The 18,349-nt window shown below is 40.7% G+C and overlaps 1 long non-coding RNA gene across 1 annotated transcript in view; it reads right to left on the bottom strand.

Moving 5' to 3' along the window:
• Nucleotides 1-3,316, bottom strand: part of LOC138838044 (uncharacterized) — a 66,925-nt gene extending 63,609 nt beyond the window's left edge. Inside the window, exon 1 of the long non-coding RNA XR_011375543.1 lies at nucleotides 3,027-3,316. This is a non-coding gene — a long non-coding RNA (uncharacterized lncRNA). The remainder of the gene's footprint in view (nucleotides 1-3,026) is intronic.
• Nucleotides 3,317-18,349: the final 15,033 nt, after the last annotated feature.

Raw genomic sequence — 18,349 nt, 5'->3', positions numbered from 1 at the left:
AAAAAAAATAGTATCAAGGGTTTCTAATTTGAAAATTATCAAGCTCAGAGGCAAAGGTCAAGAGGAAAGCTAGATTGTATGCTTACTTCAAGAGTCCTTGCATGCTCAAGAGAGAATTTTATGTTGTTTCTGTGCCCTTAGGTTTATTACTTATTCAATGTTATCCAACTTCACATACTTACATTTTAATGACTTCTCTGTTTCTACTTGAATTTCAAAATGAACTAAAAACTTTCTTGCATCAGATAGGACTTAGCCTCATCCTGCTTTCCAAATAGACATGTTTCAAGGGGAAAATGTCTAACATGTTCCAGCCATTCCTGCCCTGTGGCTCTTACAGTCTACTGCCTCCTGGATCTTGGATTATCATGAAGAACATGAGACAAAAATTAAATGAAAATTACCAATGCTAAAAAAGAGAACTAAGATGGAGAGATGATTGGTCTAGAAAAGATAAAATCTATCTCAATGTGGGTTCTTTTACTTTGAAGAAAATGAATTGCTGGTATTTAATATCAGACTTGCCTTAAATCTCTCTCTAAATTCCTATGAAGTCAGGGATTGAAAAACTACTCCCCTGAACTCAGGAGCCTTGACCTGTTGATGATCTATTTGTTATATCTTCAGTCTCTTCTTCTCTGGGACTTCCTGACAGGGCTTAAATTTACATAATTCTCTTATTCTAAAAATGAACAAACAAACTCAGCCTGTGTTGATCTTGAGCTATCACCACTCACAGTCCCCTTCCCCCGCCTCCCATCCCTCCCTTCCCCCCCCTGCTTTTTCCTCCTCAATGAAACATCAAACTGTATTTCCTCTGTATCACTTCTTACATCTCTTTCATTCCCAATTCACTGTGATCTGGCTACTTAAATAGTACCTTCCAAGGTCATTGGATACCTTCTAACTCCTATATTATCAAGCCCTCAGGACATTGTCCCCAAGCACAGTTTTGCTCCTAGTTTTTGCAGTCTCAGACCTTCTGGATCACTCTTGCTCTTGTGATCCTGTCCTCCTGGGACTCTGTATACTACATTCTGCTTCTTCTAACTCTCTGTGTCATGTACTTCCTTCTCAGTCAGCCTTTCCAGGGTTATTTTGCTCTTCCTAGATCTTAATGGGCATGTTTGCCAGTATCTTTTTCAAGGCCCCTTTCTCTCTTCTCATGTTACATAATTTACATGATGACTTCAATTATCATGCAAATAGTGTGGACTGCCCAGCCTGCATCTCTGGATCTTACTCTTTATGCCAGACACCTGGGTTGAATTCTGGTTCTACCATTTAATGAGTGTCAAGCTTGAATGTGGCACAGACTCCAAACACCCCACTTCTTGTGTCTTAAGAATGGATCTCATAATAAAAACTTGCAGTGAAGGTAGGTGTAAGGCCTATTGGAGTTAGTACAGCTTCCCTTTTGTACTCACCACACCTCCTGAACAGGCCCATGCCATCTATCCAGATCTTCCTCTAGTTTACATTCAATAACTCCATGATGGTACAAAAGCACAGACTTATAACAATGCCTTATTATTCCCGAGATTATTGGCTGGTATACATTCCCAAAAAGGCAAAAGTTCCTGGTGCTACTGATTAGAAAAGGTCTTACTGCTAATCATCTGACACAGTACTATGCATGGTACAGACCACTGAAGCTGTTATTTTCTCAGGTGGTTCTAAAAAAAGAAAGGATTAGCATTTCCTGTAGAAAAGCAGTGCTCAAACACAACGAGTTTGTGAAAAGGCAAACAAAGCAGGTATTGACTGTACTGTTCAGATTCACACCGGCCATATTCTATGTAGGCAGAACTATTCTGATCTCCAAATCCCCCACTAGAATATTGCGATATAAGAGTCTCAGTCTATTCTGGCTGAAAGATATACCTTCACGTATTTACCCCCAAACTCCTAGCACTCATCTATTAAGTGCTAAACACTTTAGATGACATGATAGACATGAAGACCTCACCCTTGTTCTTCAGAAGGTTCATTCTGGTGAGGAGAGACAATTGACAAGATTTAACTGGTAAAGGGAGACATTCAAATCCAAATGCAAGGGAAAGATATCCTAGACGGAAAGCCCACAGAACTTCCAAAAGGCAGTGTTCCTGGAGGGGACTGAGGGAAGCAGGAAGGGGCAGGAAGACAGCTAAGAAAGTGCCTTAGGAGAGCAGAATAGGAAGACATAGAAAAGTGCCAAGTCTATAGAGAGATGGTGATCAGCAGAGTTGAATGACAGACAAAGTTAAAACAGAAAATGTCAGAAAACACTGCACTGAGTAAGGTTAGGTAATGTTTGTGAAGCCTCCACTTCACCCAGGTGTGTATGGGTATGTCTACATGGACCAGTGCAGGAGCTCTCTACCCTAGCATATTGATACTCTGCACTCAATGATCCTTGGTTCTGGGCTATCCCATGTAGTATAGTTGGATCTATAATACAGTTGGCCCCTACCAGATGTCCATAGCACACTCTCCTGCCCATAGCTGTGACAATGTCTGGAGACATTGCCAAATATCTCGCAGTGACAAAAATCTCTCAGATAAGTAGCAGCACATAAGTTACAAGGTATTTCTGAAAATGAGTCGTGACCTCCAAAGTTTGAAAGCCACCTAATTATGGAAGGAGATTTAAGGTTATCTCACACCCTTTCTTCATTTCTTTTTTTTTCTTTCTTTTTCTTGCTGGTCTTGGGGCTTGAACTCAGCCGGTCCCTGAGCTTCTTTTGCTCAAGGCTAGCTCTCTACCACTTGAGCCCCGGCACCATTTCTGGCTTTTTCTGAGTAGTTTATTGGAGAGAAGAATCTCACAGACTTTCCTACCCAGACTGGCTTTAAACCACGATCCTCAGATCTCAGCCTACTGAGTAGCTAGGTGGTGCCTGGCCTTTCATTTCTAATTCTTTATTCTCAGCTCCTGCACTGTTCTTCTTCCATTGTATTCTCTCTGCTTTTCATCTCTATTCCCAACCACCAAACCTAAGCCAACTCTATAAATAGCCCTTTGGAAACACGTGGATCCTTACCTTTGTAGATAAAGCCCCTTGGGAAGCAAAGTAGCATCTTGTTTAGGCATCGTGAGCACCGCTCTCATAACAACTGCCAAACAAGTGTACATTTCTGGATTCAGGACTCTCGTTTCTCCTGATCTTTTCAGAATATATATTCCTAAAGTGTAGAGATTGAGGTTAGGGGGAGGGAATCTTCAGCCTCTGACAAAGCATTGGGAAGATGAGTGGGAAAGCAATTCAGGAGACATTTAAAATATGTGCTTCAAAAAGGCCAGATGAAGAGTCAAGGCATGGCCTCCCCTAATTTCTTGACTTCCCCCAACTGGTGAGGACTCTCTGCTTCCTGTCATGGGCATCTATAGTCTCTCACCACCCACGCCCCCTCTCCGTGGTGGGGACAGGTTGTACTTGGTTACAGAAGGCTGCTCCCACATCCCCCTAATTAAGCTGTGAGGCCCCTGTTGCGTGCATCCACCCTGCCTCTCTCTTTCTCTCTCTCCTTTTCAGCTGTGTGCCTGTCTGCTGTCCTTTGTTCTTCCTCCGAGTCCTCGATCTGGCTCCTTACCTATGAGCACAAGCTTTTGCATTGTGCCCAGTCTCCAGGCACATGGTCCATATCCTTTTTCTCCTTCCTACTTGCCCACAGTCTCCGAGGATGTGCCACCTCTGTCTCCCTTGAATGAATCTTTCCCCCAGTTCCTCTCTTTCTACCCCACAAATGCAATCCAACACATGCATACAAATACTTCCCTACCCTAAATATTCTATGAACACGCTGTTGGCAAGAAGATTAAAATGAATAGTCACTTGGCTTCCCAAGAGTTATTTTCTTTTTTTTTTTCCTTTAAAAAATGCAATTGTTCAGCACTGCTTACTTTTTCTTGGCTTGTTGATTTTAGCTCTAACAGAGCATGAATTTCTAGAGAGAATGCAGGTCACATCTCCCAGTCCTGGATGTTCATTGTGGCCAATCAAGATTTTTTACAAGGAAATCCCACCAGCAACGCAGGGAGACAGCACCTAAGATTCTCCAGCTAAAATAATGAACCTGCTGGAGTTCAGGCTCTGCTTTCCTTCTCTGCCCCAACAAGAGAACCATTATACAGACTTCACTGTGTTGCTCTTGCTCATCTGCCTGTGGGAAGACAGGAAGTTTTTCAAATGGGCCATACTTGTTGCCATGCGGTTCCATATTTGTCCACCTGGCCCCATTAGATGGTAATAAAACCACAAGATATTTGTTGAGGTCTTTCCAGAACAGAACATTTGTACCCACTATTCCTTAGCAGCTTATAATAAGCTCAGGAGGAAGAAAAAGAAGGAAGGGAAAATTAAAAACAACAACAACTTAGAATTATATGAATAACTACTACAAGGTAGGCATCTCTTTGGGGTTTTTATATACACAATCTTATTTACTTTTCAGGATAGCCGTAGAGACCTACTATGTTGATGAATTATACGCTCAAGGAGAATACACCAGCTGTTCCATGGCAGGGTCCAGTTCATTTGTTCACTTGTTTGCTGGGCTTCAGAACAAATATAGCATTGTGGGATGTTGGGTATATTAAATTGAAGGGATCTGAGAAAACTGCGGAAGTGGCAGGGTCTTTGATTATTCCTACATTTCTCTCCTGGATCAGCTCATAACAACTGGAAAGGATTTTCTGGTCTTCTCCTTTTGGAATCATAATATTGCATGTAAGATGTACCCTCCCTAGACTCTACATTAGAATGCCTAAGGACACAGAAGAATCTGAAGAGAATATCATCTCCAGTTTATGGCCCTTAGATCATACCCTTTTCCTCCTGATGCCTCACCCTTCATCTATCAAGCACTGCCAGAGACACATTCGCCTGGTTCCTTAAGCATTTATTTCTTACGAAGGATCCATGTCACACAAAACATATGTACTAGCTGGACACTGGGATTCTTGCCTGTAATCCCAGCTACTTGACAGACTGAAAATGGAAACATTATGGTTCAAGGCTAGCCTTGGTCAGAAAAGTCTGTGAGACTTCATCTCAATGAAAGAAGTTGGGCATGGTGGTATGCACTTAAATCCCAGCTATAGTTGGAAGTCTAAACTAGGTAGACTGCTGTGTGGGCACATGTCAGAGCAGGAAGGAAAAGCTCATCACAAAATAAAAATTTTAAAAAGCCAGGGATAGTGTTGGGAATAGAATTGTGGCCCAGCCTGCCACAAAAGCATGACGCCCTGCATTTAAATCTCAGTTCCGCAAAAGTAAATATAAATAACAACAGCAACAAAACTTACCAAATAACTACGTATACCTTTCTCCTGTTAATTGATATCATTTTTATTTTCGGTCCCTACCATGGATCCTCATAAGGTTGAGCGAACTCTTTCCTCCCTTCAGTTTCTAGTGGCCATAAAGAGTTCCCCAAAATCCCCACTGCAGATAAAATCCTGGACTAACTGACAAAGAGCTGGTGAAATGGAAGAATTCTTACAGAGATCTGTTTTGTGCTCGGTAGGGGAGAGTCCCTTCCTTTCCACATTCAGATTAGCAGAAGAAAATCTCATGCCACCAAAGGCCTCCATGTCACATAAAATTTATATTAAATGCATTTTTATGTCTTTTCTTTTATCAATCTGTCTTTTGCTACAGGGGCCTCAGCAAGCAACCTAGGGATTGGTGAGGAAAAGATATTTCTCTGCTTGCTCTACACACTCAACTTTATTATAAAACATGGCTTTATAATACTGGGAAGCTTGACGATGAACAGCTGCTGCATTCAATCCTAAATTCCGTAGGACGTGTGTGCTATGGGACGAGAGATCATTTAGAGCAAAAGGTTGTTTACAAATGCACATAATATTCATAGCTAGTGATGATCAGAGGGAAAAAAAAACCCACTAAGTTCACACCTTCAGTAGTGTGCTAAGAATAACCGACATACAAGGTCACACAAAGAACAAAAATTATATAGCAGGATCATCAAGGGAATTGTCAGCAATCTGTTTTGAAATTCCACATTTCTGTGCCAGGTGAAGCTTCCTTCATTCAAGAATACGTTTTGAAGGTGCTGGCCAGATAAGACCCAGAGTTCTGTTGATGATAAGGACCTTTGCTTAGAGAATAAAGGCAGAACACCTTGCCATCAGGCAAGGTGGATAACCCACCTGTCCCTGGAGAGCCATCCTGGATTGCATATGACCTTCCCCCAAATCTGTACACTATCTCTACTAAGTTTTCCTGTGAGCATACTTGCACTCTGCTCAGTGCTCCTGCTCTCAGTGTGGATGCCTTTCTCTTCTAGCCAAGGGTGGAAAAAGACAGATTATTGCCTCACTATTATGAGGAGGAAATGTCCCTCAAGCTGGGGAGAGAGAGGTGAGAGGAGTGTTCCATTTTAACTACTTTAGAAATGCAGAGAAGCTGGGCTCCTCAGTGTACCCTCACTGGGTCCTCAAGCCCAAGTACTGCCAAAGGGAGCTAGCTAGTGCTTGGATCCTATAAAGAGGCCATTTAACTGTTACTGTGGAGCAAGATAATGAAGGGAAGCCAGGAAGTGCTCAACAAAGTGATAATAGGGAAATTATGACATCTGTGGCCCAGTTTGGTCTCTAGTCAATAAAGCACACAGCCCAAATAACTCTCCCATTTCCCCAGAACCGTTAGAAACAGGTCTGGTCCCACTAATGGGAAAGTCTTGGTAAAAGATGATATGAGAATCTACGTTCCAACTCACACTCACATCCGCCTGCCATTGCCTTTTCTCCCCAGCAACACCTGCTCGAACACATAGGCCACCATTTTGTAGCCCTCGTGTGTTTTTATGATTCACCCCCTTCTGTATCAATTTTACTGTTTGTATCTGTCCACAGTGCAGGACATTGTTTTTCCCTTTCTAAGATCTCACTTAAAAAGAAGACTTCTGTTAGCCCAGAAGCTTCTTCCCTCATGGTTTAACATGCCCTTTCCCTAGGCAACACTAGGTCCATGATCAGCCCCTACTCCCCTCTTCCTGAGAGAGCACCCCCTTGGGATAGCTATAACCATATAAGGCAGTGAGATCCCCCAAATCCCAGAGGTTATAAAAGTCACCTGAGACAATAGCCAGCACTCTCCCTTCCTCTCACCTGGTGACATATAGTCTTGCCAGTCCCTTTACTGGCAATAAACCTTTCCTTTGTTCTTCCTACCTGGATGTCCGTGTGGTTTTCTGGCTGAGTCTAATTTACTCTAACAACTTCTCTCTATAAAATCACATGGCAAACACTCATCTCAGCTTTTTCAAGAGCCTAATATTTCTATCTCCCCTTTCTGACCTCATCCAAGACGGTGGCTCTTTTCTACCATCTTAGCTTGGGACAAGTGAGTTCAATACAGACAGCAACAATAGCATCTTGCCAAGCACTTAAGAGAAAGTCTCATGCTGTAAACAATCTCATTTTTGCTCTCACTGAACTGAAATGAAAGCCTTAAAAAGAAAAAGAAAAGAGCAAATTTCAAACACAAAGACGTGGTTGGGTGCAAATGAGCCAATATTTTAGCATATATATGTGGAACTGCCTCTTTGTTAATAAAGATAAAACATGAGTATCACAGAGCAGCCATCCACAATAGTGACATCTCTTCAGATTCATGCAGGGAACAGGTTTGCTGCATGAATGAGAAGCAGGGATGCTGTCATGGAATCTCCAATTTCAGTCTTGTCTAAGTTCGTAACTAATCAGCTAACATAGTCATAGTGTGTCTTCAACTACAGTTCGAACTTTGTTTTAGGAGGCTATTGAAGAAAAAGTCTTATGTTAAACGAACGTGCATTTAAAACAAAATGCATAGGTTGAATGATGTCCTACGAATAAACATGAGACATTACTGGAAGAGTGACATGAGTTTTACAACACTAGTATACTCGTGATCAGATCCAACATAAAATATAATTCACAGAAACACATCCCAGAAAGCTAGTCCTACCTCTCAGTAGGACTCACCATAGGACCTTCCCTTGCAAACTATATCTAACTATTGTTAGAATGCTGAGATTTTGTTTTGTTTTGTTTTTACAAAAAGCAAATCAAATACTCTATGGGGAAAGGATTTGTTGAGCAAGACACATAAAAATGTTATAATACTAAAGTAGGAAAAGGAACACAAACACGTACAACTCACTTACCTGATAAAAGTTTAACAACCAGAAGAACAAGAAAGAGAGGATACAGTATTAAATGCCTTAATACTAAGAGCCACTTTATCTAAAGGGAAACAATTCCCGGGAAAAATTCCAGAACAGATAGACATTTTACTGGTGTCTTCTCAACCAGCAAAAAAGATTTCTGGGTTTTCCCTAGGAAAAGCATTCCAGTGACATCCCATTCCAGTTGTTACTTACATAATAGTGATAACTTTTGTCCTTGAATGCCCATCCTCAGAAATTCAAGGAGTGGGGATGGACATCAGAAGGCTAGATTTGGAAGACAAGTCCTGAGTCAATTATAGAGACCCAATCATTGGAGATAGTCTCAGATTAGGAAACAAAAGAGGACATTTCAAATGAGAGTGTGAAAGTAACAAGTGATCACAGAATAGCTAAGTCATTTCCTGAAAGAAAGATAGAACAGTAAACTATTCATTGAACTAGATTCTACCAGGGATTGTTTTACAGTGTAGTAGATATATGTAAGGGCAAATATAGATCCAGTTTGGTCACCTGCAAGCTAAACTTAATTTTCCAACAGTTTTTGTTTGGCCTAAACAATTTATTTCCTAGGAATTCTTCAGATTAGCAAGTCAGGCTATGTTCTGCTGAATGGCTCTTGCAGGCTTGACTGGAATTTTTAAAATATATAGTCATCATCTTCATCTGCAGGATGAGTAGGTGGACTTCATGATTTTGCCTGGGCCGACTGGATTCTGATCCATCAAGTAGCCAGGCTGACACAGGGAAGGACATCAAGATACCAGGTGGAAGCAAGCACACAGCCCTGACACCTTGGCACTTCTGCTGTATTGTATTTTTAAAGTGTTAGAACTAGGTTAAATGTTAGAACCAGGTTGAATTAAACAAATAAGAGTATTAATTAGACCAAGGGAAAAGGAAATTTAATTTGTACAAACAAGTCCCAGGTAACCTGAGAAACATAGGTATAGACCCTAGGACTAGAATAAATGGAGGCTTGGCATTTACTGAAATTTTCAAAGTGAGTAAGAAATAGGGCCAAACTTGAAAGGCAGGATCTCCCTGTAGAGAAAAACTCCAGGATAATCATCAAAAGGAAAAATTTCCAAAGATAAAGACTTGGAGTAAATGGGTGAGTCAAGCGCCAGGTTACTGGAATTCGGTAAATAACAGTAAAACTCAGAAACAGCCAGAAAACATGGAAAGTGGTTTGATTTTGGTGTGATAAGTAAAAAACTTGGAATGTGGTTTTTGCTTTGAGGACTTATTGCTTTGCTTATTGGGACTGTAATTGCTATTTCACTAACTTGATCCTTTGGTGGGAAGATTTGGGATAAGGACTTTGCCTTGTGATTTATTGCCTTGGTAATAACTTTGCCTTGTGACTTATGGCCTTGGTTATTGGAATGACTGGAATTACAATCGCCATTTTGTAATCACTAACTGCTAGCTCTGCTACTATAACTTGCTTCTTTGCCAATCAGAAAATTACCACTAGCCCCCATCCCCCACCATGGATCTTGCCTTTAAATACCCTGAGCTATTGGACTTCATTGCTGATCTTCACTGTCTTGGTATAGTGGAAGTCAGCCACCATGGCTAATAAATGATTCCTAGCCCTATTGACTGAGTGTTGGTGACTCCCTTCACCAATCTTGGGCTCAAGTCCCACTGGCCCCGGGAAGCTGAGATATTTCAAAGGTAGTTGACAAAGTAGGCCTGGCGTTAAAGATGGGAGAAATAGATTTCACCTCTTGATGGGAGGAGCTAGCTGCTGTGAAGGCTCATTGTAATAAGGAGTGGATACTGAGAGGTAAGAGTGATGCTGCCACTTACGTAAGTACTCCCTACAAACCATAGGGTAGCTGTACCTGCATTCCTGAGTGGTAATAATAACCATTTAAATCCAATGTACAACCACCTTCTAGATGACTATATCCACCAAGCACAGGGCATGCCATTAACTCCTTATTACAACCACCTATCCTGACACACTTTGTTCTCTATTATGGCCTCATTTTATTGTTAATATATTAAGGCAATAGAATGGGGAAGGAAGCAGGCTAATGTGTCCTTTCTACTATTTTCAGGAACTTATTTTTTCAAGGTATACATTTATCATCAGAAAATTGTTCGCAATCATCTCATTTTGTTTGGGTATTTTAAACAAGGGTCCTTACTATGGGGTCTAGGCTAGCTTTGAACTTGCAGTCCTCCTGCTTCTGCCTCCTGAGTGCTGAAATCACAGATGTGCATCACCATGTGCATCTCACAATGACATCTTATGGGCCCATTTATTCTAATTTCATTTATAAAGGCTGACATAACAACAGATACCATTTCTGATAGACAAAATGACTCACAAAGATCTGCCCCAAAGCCAACACAGATCTGGCTGATTAGTCCAACAATAACACAGATCTGCCTCTGATACAGAGCAGAAAGGCTAAGTATTGTTCCTGAAAAGGAATTATGCAGATCGTAAGTTTCCTGACCAGTCTGTCCTACAACTATCTGTTTGACAAGTGAGTCCATGCAGGGAAATCACTCCTGCTAGGATCACCATGGAATCCCTTCCTTAATTTAAGTTCTTTCTTCTCTGTTTTTCTTACCAAGTGTAGAAATCTATTCATCTTTCTGACTTAGGTCAAAGGCATCTGAACCTCCCAGATTTCTTCTCCTTCTCTTCATCTTGGGCTTCATAGTTCCACATACCTTCATAAAACATTCTGTCCTTCAGCTTAACTTTGTAGCTATAATGTCCCCACCTCCCTCTCCTTACCTACCCCCTAGGAAATTATGATCCTGATGTCCAGGACAATGTTTACCTTTCAGACACCAAAAGGAATAACTGAATATCTAATTTCATTCTTGGCTAATTAACAAGGGAGATGTCCAACTTTACATGGTGCTTTCATCTGTTTCAAAACATTTGGCCCAAGTCTTAGCTCAGTTTATTTCCCCCAAGCAACCATGAAGTGTCTTCAAAAGGATAATGACTCCATGATGGGTTAAGAAATTGAGGGTTAGAGTGGTTACATGATTTTTTTTCTGTCACTCAGACAGAAATTGACTGGGCTCTGGTAAGAATCTAGATTTCTTGTCTTTCAGTTCAATGTTCTTGTTGTTTTGGTCATGGACTCAGAGACAGCACACTAATTGCAAATTTAAATATAATTTCTATGGTATTTTGGAAGACAGCATCCTTAAAGCCAAAGGTCATTAGGAGCTTAATGTGCCTCAAATATGGAAAATTACTTAGATTAGATGCTATAGGTGTCCACATTAGCAAGCAGTAAACATGTTCAGAGACCCTCACCACATCGAGATGTCCACTGATAAGTAATCTTTAATAGACTAGAAGTGGATGGATGCCAGTTTCCAACCTAGTTTCCTTCTGGCATACATTAACCTAATGGTTTTTTCCTAGCTAAAATAGGTACCAACACTGAAGATTGAATAAAGCCCTTTCCCAATTTTTCACTTGATCGGGGTTTTCGAACAACCATAAGCAATGGCACTCCAATAGATAAATTGATATATTGTATGGAAAAGAAGGAACTGTATCATTTCTAGGCTCATGGCTGAGATGCTTAACGTCACAAGTCAGATCAACAAGAGAAAACATACAAATGTATTTAATAACTTTTTGGGGGGGAGGGAATCAGTGGTGGGGCTTGAACTCTGGGCTTGAGCGCTGTCCCTGCACTCTTCAGCTCAAGGCAAGCACTCTACCGCTTGAGCCACAGTGCCACTTCTGGTTTTCTAGTGGTTTATTGGAGTCTCACGGACTTTCCTGTCAGGGCTGGCTTTGAACCGTGATCCACAGATCTCATTCTCCTGAGTAGCTAGGATTATAGGCGTGAGCCACTGGCACCCGGCTATATTTAATAACTTTTATGTGACAAAGGAGCTAGAGGCCCAAAGACACAAGGAAAACTAAGTATCTTTATAAGGTTTGATGAAGAAATTGATAGTTGTGAAGAAGTGTGATTGCACAAATGAGGTGTGATTTAATGGTAATTAACCAGAGAGCTTAGCAAGGCTGTTCACTCAGATTAGTTTTTGGTGTGGCCCTATAACTGCTGAGTATGTGGATCATTTTGACCAAGAGTTTTGTGACCTGCTTCAGAGTAGAGAGATGGGAGAAGGTCAGAAAGCGACTCTCTTGCTTCTGCTATTTTCTCGAATGCTATGGTGCCATATTTTGTGATAAAAATTCACCTAGACTCCATCAGTGTTAGCTTTCCAGGGAGTAAAGCCCTTAACTCAATGCCAAGTTAGACAATAACAGATTCAGGACTTGAACCCAGATTCAGTGCAGATTCCTTGCCAGTAATTCACTGGCTATGGAAGATTTTCAGATAACCTCAATAAAGATCTCAAAGGAATTCTAGAACATTTCTTCAGGAAATAAGTGCACTCTCCGCTGCACTCAATGCATGCAACTTTCCTCCTTCTGCCAAGCACCTACTTCTAATAGTTAGTGGAGTGGGCTGTTAGCAACAATGTCTTGGTTACGAGTTAGACATAGGGATTTAGACTATGGCCTGACATTCCTTAGCTGTGTAATGGAGGACCAATTCTTCAAGTCTTCTTTATCTAGCTGGAGCTGAAAATCCCAGCAGATTCTGGGGTTGTTTTAGGGATTGAGACCATGTATATAAAAGTTTGGCACAGAACCTTGCACACAGTAGCACTGTGGTGCAGAAACACTTCTCCAAAATATAAATACCCCTAAAATATTAACACTCCCAAATATTAACACCCCCCAAATATAACATTATGGTTTAATGAGCACTTGCAACCAAAGGAAATTGACAATTAATCTCTGACTTCTTGCCTTTCTCCCTTGAAACACAGCCATAAAAAAACTTTCTGATTTACCTGCTTTGAAAGTAGGTCCAAAGATTTCTATGTCACAAGCATCAAACTTGTACCGAGAGCGAAGGAAAGAATCCAAGAAGAACCTGTATAAAAAACCTGGCTGGGTAACATTTTATTTCTAAAAGCTCCTACTTCAAACTCAGATTCAATGAATGTGTTATCCTTTTCTTTGGCTCGTCTTCCTTTAAAGGGGTATCTGTCTTGAATCATGTGATGGGTAGACAAAATTATTACTTTTGCTCTCTTGTAGTAAGTACTCGGGCGCTTTGGATATATACCCATATGTGGCTAAAGCATTAGGAACAGCTGATCCAAACATGAGTGAGACATAGACTTGCTGTCAAATATCTAACAAAACAAAGAGCATAGAGCACAGGCATGGTACTTACTGTCATCAACATTGTCCTCAGGAACCTCCAGACCTCCAGGAAGATAGAATAGATAGAGAAGAGATAGCCTCTAAGAGGAGGCTGCCAGGGCAAAAGTAAGAGACTTTTTAATTAATTCATTAATTAATTAAAGCACAAAGGGCAGTGTGGCTCAAGGGGTAAAGTACTTGCCCCTAGAGGTCAACTATCATTTAACAAACCTCTCCCAACCTTCACTGATTGGTCTTGGGAAGAGACTTAATTCTCTAAGCCCATTATACTTCCAATCTACATCTCCCCTCTCCCCTCTCCCAAAAAACTTATACTAGGATTTAAAATTATCCCTTGTCCCTGGTAGCTCACACCTGTATTCCTGGAGCATGGTTCAGAGCCAGCCCATGCAGAAAAGTCCATGAGACTCTTATCTCCAATTAAGCACAGAAAAAGCCAGAAGTGGTGCTGTAGCTCAAGTGGCAAAGTGCTATCCTTGTGCAAAAGGAACTTAGGGTGAGTGCCAAGGCCCAGAGCTCAAGGCCCAGGCTGGCAAACAAACAAACAAACAAAATCACGACCTTCTTACCTTAGAGATGATCCATTTTCAGTCCATTGCAAATGTATTCTTTTCCTCATAAATGTTCTCATTATTTTTGCTAGTTTCACTGTCCAGTAACACTGAGACAGATCAAGCAACTTGCTTGAGATCATAAAGCTCATGAGTAACAAAACTGAGGCCCAGAGGAAGTCTGACTGAGCAGCCAGAAGTTTCTATCTCTGACTCTTAGGATTTCTCCCTAAAAATTCAATTAATATACCTTGAAATAAATGAAGAGTAGTAGGAGAGGGCTTTGTTAGAGCTTACTCTCCAGGTGAGGAGATGTGGTCATCAGTGGAGATGATCCCTTGATCTCAGGTAGGGGTGGCAGAAAGGTTCACAGAATCAATGACTCTTCTGCCTTTCAGGAGAAAAGGCTCATTTCAATGGAAAGTTACAGCATTTGCAAAGATTTAAAGTTCTTGGAAAATATATCCAAGATTCTAATTTCCGGTCTGACAACATTTCCCTTTATATAAAATGGATTCAGGGATTTTCCTGACCAAAATGGAATCAGGGATCTGCTATCAAGAAGAGCAGTATTTCTCCATCTGTCTCACTCACTGAAGCTAGGGAAAGCTCAGAGGCTACGTCCCAAACCAGTACCTTGTGGCCAATGCTCACTAATATGCCTGGAATTGTTACCTTTCTCCTGGCCAGCACACCAGATATGAGAAATTGAGGGCAGCTAAGTTGACCTGGGTCTTACACCTGGCAAGAGAATTCAGACAAAACTCAAAACATAGTATAGGTGCTAGGAAAATTTATTAAAAAAGAAGTATGGCAGACAAAGAGAGGATGAGTCATAGACATGCCACAGGAAGATGGCACTAAAGCCTAAGTCAGACACATGGCACCCTCTTCCTCATTTGAGCTTGGCCTTGGGTAAAACAGGGAGAATTGGAATGCTTCAAGATGGATCTCTGGTAGGTCTTCTTTTTGTTTGTTACAAAGGTCTTGATTCCAAAGATTAAGAGTTAGGTCCATAATTCCTCATTCTTTTGGTCTTCTTCCTCATTTCTTTCATTGTCAGACTGGATTTGGTTGATTAGATTATCCTGCCATCTACAAGCTATATAAATCATAAATCTCTGACTGCCTGCTTTTCTAAGTATCAGAATGAATTGAATAATGCCTCTTTCCACAGCTGGACGGGGGGCTAGGAAGGAAGGGGAAGCAGACTCCTGAAGTTAACTTAGATAATAAAAGCAGACACTGGTGGAGACTGGGTTTAGGGAAAGAATGATATGGGAGATGAAAGTGAAATGCTAATAGGCAAGATCCTGTTGTTCAAAATGCTACCAACAAGATGTCCTTCCCTCTCCAATTCCTCCTGGCTGCGGGGTAAGCCAACTAGTTTTCCTTTCCCCATGCTACCACACTTGGTTTCTAATGAATTAATTTTTAATATTTGACACCAAAGATGAAGGAAAGAAAAAGAAAAGGAAAGCTGCATTCACCAAAGCACAGCCTACCTCTGCCTAAGCCATTTTGCCCTGCTTCTGGTATAGCCTTCACTTTTAAAAAGATAAACAAAGCCACTCAACATGCTGATCATGTCTTTGAGCTCTCCAGGGACTGCTGGCAAATACATCTACATTTCAAAGGAAAGCTGGAGTCAGGCTCCTTGAATCTTTGTAGCAAGACCAGACTTAAGAAGTTCCACATAGAGCCTGGATTACAGGAGTAGAAGGGTATGCAAAAAGAGAGAGAGAGAAAGAGAGGGGGGGGACACATGGCCAGAGAAGGACTCTAGAATTATTGAACATCACCCAACAGACTCTGAGACCCCTTACTAGGGGTTAAGGAGATCCCAAATGGAAACTAGCTCTCTGGTGTGAAGGCCCACATTTGCACGACTTGGCCCCAAATATAGAATGGTCTCAGCTAGAAATTAACCTGCTAGGGTTGTAGCTCCATGGTGGAACATTTGTGCTTAAACTTGCTCTAGATCCTGGGTTCCATCCTTAGCATCCTAAGAATAACAGCAACAACAACAACAAAACAACAACAACAAAAAGTCTTCTCTACCCATTAATGCTCTGGCTCTCTGTAGTCTGTTTAAGCCTTAGTGAATGCAACAGAACAGAATGTAATGTAATGTAACAGAACAAACACCCAAGTGGATTGCTGCCTATGGTACTGAAAGGCATGGCTTCACCAAAGGTACCTCAAGGTGAAATAAGGATACAGGATCTAAGAAAGCCTTAGGTAACATTAACCATAACAGTTGGAGAACATACAATTCAGGAGGAGATCACAAGGTTTCAGAGAGAAAACATTGCTATTAAAATTTCCAATGCACACATAACCAGACTTTAAGATTGAAGTTAGGTTACCAACTGTCAGATTTCACAAGATGTTTTTGAGTCCTCTGCCCACCTAAAGAATAAGGTGTGTTGACAATAGTTCCTAGAACAATAGGTCTTCCACTTAACAAACCAAATGACCCAAGCCATTAAACCTTACCCTAAGGGTCAGATGTAACTAATAATCTCATTTACATTATAATTCTTCAAACTCCTAACTTTGGCATTGCTTTCCTGATCACTTCAGATCAGTAGGCTAGGAAATTCTCAGCATCAGCTTTAGTAATTACTCAAATCCCAAAGTTGAATACTGTCATTCCCACACTACAGTTGACCACTTTCAGTCTATTGAATATGTCTTTTTAAAAAATAACCTTGGGGTTGTTTAGCTGCTCCAAACATAGTTGGTACATTGGCTAGAAAGTTAAGGATGTCTTTTTCTGACTTGGAGTCACTGAATGGGTATAGAAGGATATTTATTGAAAATGTAGATTCCTGAAGCTTAAAAATCAGCCTCATCAGGCTCAAGTTCTTGATGTGTCTGTTCTGATGTGTCTGTTCTCTGAACCCTGCCTTCAGAGTAGTCCCACTTCATACCCTGGTCCGTGGACATTTTCCCATCACCTCTTACATGTGTAAGGGAAGCAACCTTTTTCTTTATCTATCACTTGCTTCATGGCTAGGGTCTCCTCTTACACAAGGCAGATTAACAAGAGAATAGTATACAAATTTACTTCATGTAAGTTTCACAGGGAACAGAAGCCTTTAGAAATGAAGATCTGAAGGAACAGAGAAACTTTTGTACATTTATGCTTCAGAATGATGAAGAACGAGCAGTCATGTGGAAGTATGACTGACTAGATAGGTATGATCTGATGGCAGTAAAGCAAGGGGAACTTGGTAAGGTCTATTTATTCTGGGGCTTATTAACATCTCTACTGGTCTCTGTGAATAGGATTTCCTTTTCTCTGAACACCTCTGAAATGAAGGTTTTATGAACTGCCTTGGAGAAGAGCAGCGAAGATGATGTATACTTCTTGCTTTTGTTATTTTTGTCAAATGCCATTATGTCATATTTGGGGATAGTGTACCTTATCAGACTCTGGTGACCATTTTGTTTCTGAGCTGGAGGTTGACTTCTGCAAGGACAAGAACCATGCATAAACATTTTTAATCCCCCCAAATAAAAAGGAAATTATGTTCCAGCCACTGAACTATGTTTCCTAAATATTGGCCTTCAATTCTGACATAAATCCTTTAAGACAATATTATAATGTTTATTAAAAACACAATTCTTACACAAACATCTAATGAGTATGTGTCTTTTTTTTGTCAGTCATGGGGCTTGAACTCTGGGCCTGAGCACTGTCCCTCAGCTCTTCAGCTCAAGGCTAGTGCTCTACCACTTGAGCCACAGTGACACTTCTGGTTTTCTGAGTGGTTTATTGGAGATAAAAGTCTCACAGACTTTCCTGCCTGGGCTGGCTTTGAACCACAATCCTCAGATCTCAGCCTCCTGAGTAGCTAGGATTACAGGTGTGAGCCACTGGCACCTGGCAGTATGTGTCAAATTTTATGTGGACTATTATTAAGAAAGCTAGCAGAAAAGAAAGCCAATACAAGTCATGAAAAACATGAATTATGTCCAAGATAGAGGAGGAAAAACAAAATTCAGAGAAAGCAAACTAGTTAATGTTCTTCAAGACAGTGAAGCCATTAATATAGGAGCTATTTTCTCTGCTGAACTGAAATATATATTGCTACAACTTACTATATTTACCAAATTCTAAAATATATAAAACCTACTAAATTTGGCAAAGTTACATTTTTTCCTTTTAGAAAATACATCTAGTATAGCATGAAAGACCATCTTATCTTCTTTCTGTCTCATTTCTTGCTTTGAAAATATTTCTTAATGGTAGATATTAGGTATCCCATTTCACAGATGTGAAAGCTAAGGTTCAGAGAAGTAAAGTACCTTTCCTATGACTAAGAGTAAGTTGCAAGAACTCATTGTAGTGCTAAAGCTT

This window comes from Dipodomys merriami, unplaced genomic scaffold (genome assembly GCF_024711535.1).
Source record: "Dipodomys merriami isolate MVZ:Mamm:240054 unplaced genomic scaffold, mDipMer1.0.p SCAF_10, whole genome shotgun sequence".
Lineage (NCBI taxonomy): Eukaryota > Metazoa > Chordata > Mammalia > Rodentia > Heteromyidae > Dipodomys > Dipodomys merriami.
Note: the sequence above shows the minus strand (reverse complement) of the source record. Positions and strands in the feature narration are given on the sequence as shown.